This window comes from Stegostoma tigrinum, chromosome 42 (genome assembly GCF_030684315.1).
Source record: "Stegostoma tigrinum isolate sSteTig4 chromosome 42, sSteTig4.hap1, whole genome shotgun sequence".
In the NCBI taxonomy this organism is placed as follows: Eukaryota; Metazoa; Chordata; class Chondrichthyes; order Orectolobiformes; family Stegostomatidae; genus Stegostoma; species Stegostoma tigrinum.
Window position 1 is genome coordinate 2,327,749 of NC_081395.1, and position 6,393 is coordinate 2,334,141.

General features: G+C 45.5%; 1 non-coding gene across 1 annotated transcript; it reads left to right on the forward strand.

Moving 5' to 3' along the window:
* The first annotated feature begins 6,108 nt into the window (after positions 1 to 6,108).
* trnat-ugu (transfer RNA threonine (anticodon UGU)) lies at positions 6,109 to 6,181 on the forward strand. Its single transcript has one exon. It is a non-coding gene; the product is annotated as a tRNA-Thr (tRNA).
* Positions 6,182 to 6,393: the final 212 nt, after the last annotated feature.

Sequence of the window (6,393 nt, forward strand, 5' to 3'; positions counted from 1 at the left end):
TTTCTGTTTTCATTTCACATTTCCAGCAACCGCAGGATTTTGCTTTTCGTGGAATCCCGACAGTGCGGAAGCAGGCCGTTCGGTCGGTCGAGTCCACACCGACCCTCCGAAGAACATCCCACACAGACCCAGCCCTTACCCTGTTCCTGCATTTCCCATCATAGACACTACGGGCAATTTCACATGGCCAATCCACCTAACCGCCACATCTTTGGACTGTGGACGAAACTGGAGCACCCGGAGGAAACCCACGCAGACACGGGGAGAATGTGCAAACTCCACACAGACAGTTGCCCGAGGCTGGGATCGATCCTCGGGTCCTTGTTGCTGTGAAGCAGCAGTGCTAACCACACAAGTCCAGAAGCATCTATGGAGCTGAGTTGACACTTTGAGTTCAAAATAACTTCAATTCCAGAGAACAATCATAATGGATTGGAAACATTTGCTCTCTTAAACCTCTTCTCTGCTGCTGCAGACCTGCTAATCTCCACTTTTTTTTATCTGCCCCTGCAATCCCTTATTCATTAAAATTGTCTGTCACCCCATCTTCAGTCAAATTTAATGGCTCAACCCTTAAGCAGGGAGACAAATGGACAAGTATAAGAGAAGCAAAAGATGAGTCTGGAGGTGATATAAATGGCAACAGCAGAACCATGAACACAACCTGAAAAAAAACATAGAAATCCTAGCAAAGGCCATTCAGCCCAACTCGTTATCTATCTTCCACATAACTTCCAACCACGTTCCTGGCAAATCCCTTTTTCTCTCAATCATTGATCCAATGCATTGCAGTAGTTACATAGTTCAATCACCAAACATGTATTATCCACAGTGTTGATCGTTTGTGTGCAAACAACCTTCACTGTCACATTTCTTTTGACATTTCTGAGCTTTCCTCCTGTGTGCAGAGGGCTGCTCAGTTACTGAGGTGGCTAGTTAACAAAGAAACGGAAGTTTATTTTACAAAAGGAAATCGAAAGAAATTTATAAAAATATGAGAGGCATAGATAGCATTGGCAGAACCATTTTCCCAGAGTTGAAACGTCTAATACTATAGGGCTTGCATTTAAGGTGTGAGGGGGAAGGTTCAAAAGAGATGAGGGGCAAGTTTTTTACGTAGACAGTGATAGGTGCCTGGAATGTGCTGCTAAGGGTGGTGATGGAGGCAGATGCAATAGGGTGTTTAAGGGATTTTTTGATAGGCACATGAATAAGCAAGGAATGGAGGAATATAGACCATGGGCAGGCAGAAGAGATTAGTTTAATTAGGCATTTTGTGTGGCCCAACATTGAAGGGCCTGTGCTTGTGTTGTACTGTTATATGTTCTATTAAAACAACCCAAGCTATCTAAATATAGAATAGAGTTAGAAAATTCTTAAAATACACAGTAGAACAATATTTTCATCTGTTACCTGACACTAACATGTCACAGCATCAAGTCCAGAGATTTCACCCTATCTGTATCAAATCTTTTAATTCAACTTAACTAATTGTTCGCTGCTCTGTCTGACAACTGTGAAACCTTCTTATATAATGCTGACAAAACTGAAAGATTATACTTTCTCAACTTTTTAATAACCTGCCAATGTCTAACCAAACACTCCTGGTCTGGAAGTTACCCAAACAAACGTTCCATGAAGGTACAGTTTCCATGGACAAGTATATGGATGGATATACATGGAATAGTGTAGGTTAGATGGGCTTCAGATTGGTATGACAGGTCGGCACAACATCGAAGGCTGAAGGGCCTGTACTGTGCTGTTATGTTCTATGTTCTATGTACCTAATTCACTGAACTGTTCTAATCACCTTTTTAGGAGAGAAATGATGCTGAGATTCTGACCCCAGTTAGGTATCCTCCAAAACTGCTCAAAAACATCTGATTTCTGGGTTTCCTGAGCTGACATAAATCATTAATTAAGCTCATCGCCCTCACCATTTCCATTCATGGTCATAAAATATGCACAATACTACCAATCTTCTGTTAGCAGTCCAGGGTTCCCTGCTCTCTGACAAGATCCAGAAAGACTTACTGACCAGGTTTTTTTAAAACCTTTCCCAAAAGGTTTTGAGCGCAGTGACTCAGTGGTTACAACTACTACCTTATAGCAGCAGGGACCTAGGTTCAATTCCACCTTCAGGCAACTGTCTGTGTGGAGTCTGTATGATCTCCCTGTGTCTACGTGTATTTCCTTTGGGTGCTCTGCTTCCTCCCACAGACCAAAGATGTGCAGTTTAGGGTGGATTAGCAATGGTAGGTGTCGGGTTACTGAGTTAGGGTGGGTCTGGTAGGATGCTGTTTGGAAGGTCAGTGCAGATTTGATGGACTGAATGGCTCCTTCTGCATAGTAAAGATTTATGTAAAAAGGTATTCAACATCTATGTGTCACTAGTTTGAATTCCAAATAATATGACTATATACCTTTCATCACAATGCCTTTATAATGATAATCCTGGCAACACTGATTTAGTGATAATGGGAACTGCAGATGCTGGAGAATCCAAGATAATGAAATGTGAGGCTGGATGAACACAGCAGGCCCAGCAGCTTCTCAGGAGCACAAAAGCTGACGTTTTGGGCCTAGACCCTTCATCAGAGAGAGGGTTGGGGTGAGGGTTCTGGAATAAATAGGGAGAGGGGGGAGGCGGACCAAAGATGGAGAGAAAAGAAGATAGGTGGAGAGGAGAGTATAGGTGGGGAGGTAGGGAGGGGATAGGTCACTCCAGGGAAGACGGACAGGTCAAGGAGGTGGGATGAGGTTAGTAGGTAGGAAATGGAGGTGCGGCTTGAGGTGGGAGGAGGGGATGGGTGAGAGGAAGAACAGGTTAGGGAGGCGGAGACAGGATAACGGTAGCATGCCATCCAAATGATTTCCTCTGTTTGAAGCTATTAAGTGTAACTCCCTGACTGGCCAGGACCATAGAAAATTCCAGAAACCCATCTAAAAGGAATAAAAACAGAGTCCACCTGCAGACCTCTCTCTTGGAATGTTCTGGAGGCTTTCTGAGGACACCAACATGGCATGAGGCAGAGACTAGCTGACCATCCGGAGAGACAGAGAGAGAGGAAGAAAGCAGCTTCAGTGCACCAGAGACAGAATCAGAGAGAGAACAACTGCATAAATCTATAAGATTCTCAGGAAGTATTGTAACCTTCAGGAGCTGAGTTGGGTTTGAGTTAGGATGTTTAGTGTTAAAGATTATTGTTATTTTGTTCCTAATAAATTTAGGACTGTTTTGCTTTGGTGCCAGCTTGTATTTTCATATTGATTTGACTGCTTCGGTATTATGGGACTCCTGGACAAGTATTTTCATAGCATTCTGGTCAGGGTTGTCTCACTTGTTTAAGGAGGAACTAGACAACATGGTGATCGTCACTCCCAGGAACTTCACACTCTCGACCATCTCAACCTCAGCACTACTGATACAAACAGGGGCATGCCCTCCGTTCCCCCAACCTGAAGCCAATGATCAGCTCCTTCATTTTGGCTGATGTTGACAGAGAGATTGTTGTCTTTACACCATGTCACTAAGCACTAAATCTTTGTCCTGTATTCTGTCTTGTTGCTGTTTGAGATCTGACCTACAATGGAAGTGTTGTCGGCAAACTTGTAAATGTGGTTTACAATGTGTGATGCAAATAATAAAGCAGATGGGGGTGGGGGTAATGAGAATCAATGACAGTTTCATAGTCAACATCCCTGAGACAAACTTTCAATTCCAAGTTTATTAAATTAACCTAAGTTCCACCAGCTGCTGTGGTGTGGGATTCAAACCTGTATCCCCAGACTCTTAGAGATAATGGGAACTGCAGATGCTGGAGAATCCAAGATAATAAAATGTGAGGCTGGATGAACACAGCAGGCCAAGCAGCATCTCAGGAGCACAAAAGCTGACGTTTCGGGCCTAGATCCAGACTAACCTTCTCTGATGAAGGGTCTAGGCCCGAAACGTCAGCTTTTGTGCTCCTGAGATGCTGCTTGGCCTGCTGTGTTCATCCAGCTTCACACTACCCAGAGTTTTAACCTGGTTCTGTGGATTACTCATTCAGTGACATGAGTGCAACACCAACAACCACCATTCCTGCTCCTACGCCATCCCACCCACTTTTCTTTCTGACTTTTCATAATCACATTTCTTTCATTGCTCTGTCTTTGGTGTTACAGTGAGACAGCGCGCACAAACACTGGTGGTGATATGACGTAAAATATTTTTATTTATCTAACAGTCATTAGGATGAGAATTTAATTACTTGCAGATACAGAGCTGGGAGTAGCATCTTCCGACAGGACCCAGAATAGAAGACAAAAATCTCAATGGGGAATGAGAAATAAGTGGGATCCGACAGTTCAAACAGGCCAGTGCATGTGGGACAGGCTGAATGGCCTCCAACTGTGCTTTTTATTCACCGACAGCTGATGATCTACCACAACTAGGAATTGAGCACCCTCCCAAATCCCGAATACCGCTGATCTAGCATTTACAATTGTCCCTTAAGCTACAAGAGCCCTAGCTCTCTCCCTAAACCTCCCTGATTCTCTGCCCTCTGCCACGGTTCAAAGGAGTGTGTCAGTACAGCCCCACCCACCCCCCCAGCACCCTATCCTGTAACCACAGGAAGTGCTACATCTGCCCCTACGCACCCCACCCCGCCACACCTCCATTCAAGGCACCAAACACAACCTTCCATATCAGACAGGGGCTCACCTGTACATCCTCCAACCTGGTCTACTGTATCTGTTGCTCCTAATGTGGCCTCTTCTAACTTGGTTAGACCAAGTGTAGACTCGGGGACTCTTTCATGGAGTATCTGCGATTTGTATGTGACAAAACAACACCTTCTGGTTGAACTATTTTAACTGTCCCCCCACCCCCACCCCCCCCCCCCCCCCCGCCATTCCCTGGGTGACATATCCATCCTGGGCCTCCTCCAGTGTCACAATGATGCCATCCGCAAACTGGAGGAGCAGAACCTCATATTCCACCTCGGGAGCCTACAGCCTGATGGCCTTAACGTCGAGTGCAGTTTTAAAATCTTCCCACACCCCCAGCCTCATCTCATGACCAACACTCCCTCTCATCCCTCCCCCTCCTTGACCTGACACAACCTGTCCATCTTCTCTCCCACCCATTTGCCTCTCCCACTGCACTCACCAATCTCCACCATTCTGTACCTGCATTCACCGATCACCACCCCATTTACCTTCCCCAGTCCCACCTCTCCTCTATTTATTTCTGAGCTCCCTTCCCCCTCCCCCATTTCTGAAGAAGGGTCCCAACTCAAAATGTCCTGCTCCTTTGACGCTGTCTGGCCTGCTCTGCTCCTCCAGCTCCACACTATGTTATCTCTGACTGCAACGTCTACAGTTCTTGCTTGTCTCTCTTGAATAACCGGAGATGCTTGATCCCTAGTGGGTGTTGCTCCAGGTTCCAGCTGACAAGTGTATCTGTTACCCTGGAGTATTGCATATGAAACATTGCTGTGAGAAGCAAACTCAGAAAGTTGTTGCTGCCGGAATAACTCACAATGCTGTCAATTTAAGGTTGCAGTTCAGTCACAGGATCTCCTTCCCTGTTCCCTTCCCAGCTCAGTCCTTTGCAACTCAGCCTGTCTGTAATCCAGACTCACCGAAATCGAGTCTCTCTGTAGCTCAATCCCTGTGTAATGCAGACCTTCTGAAGCTCACACCCTCTGTAATTCACTCCCTATGTGGCTCAAACCCTCTCTTATTCAGCTCCTTCTCATCCAGACCTTCTCTAGCTCAGACCCTCTGTAGCTCAGACTCACTGTAACTCAGATCCTCTGTAGGTCAGACCCTCTGTAGCTCAGTCTCTCTGTAACTCAGACCCTCTGTAGCTCAGACTCTATACAGTTCAGACCTTCTGTAACTCAGACCCTACATAGTTTAGACCCTCTGTAGCTCAGACTCTATATAGTTCAGACCCTCTGTAACTGTCCCTTTAAAGGTTTCCAGTGTCTGTTTCTTTAACAGTTTGCCTGTCCCATGGTTTCCCCCTGCTGGCTTGCTCCATTCAATACAGATCTCAGTCTCTCGTTGCGCTCTCTGCCGGTTTTTACTGTGATTTTTAGGCGGTTGGCTATAACTGGCTCCATAGCTCAGTGGTTAGAGCACTGGTCTTGTAAACCAGGGGTCGCGAGTTCGATCCTCGCTGGGGCCTTGCTTGCGTTTTTCTTTTTAAGTTTCTAGTCTTGAATTTGTCAAAAGGAGTAACCAAAAAAAACACACGTGAATTTTCAAACCCCACTTTAAATTTCTTTCCAGCTCCTCCTTCTTCCACGTCCTCAGGCTGAAATACAAGGGAATGTCTGTACTGGAGGATTTCCGCAACAGGACAGCGACTTTACTCAAGAACACTTTATTAATTGCAAA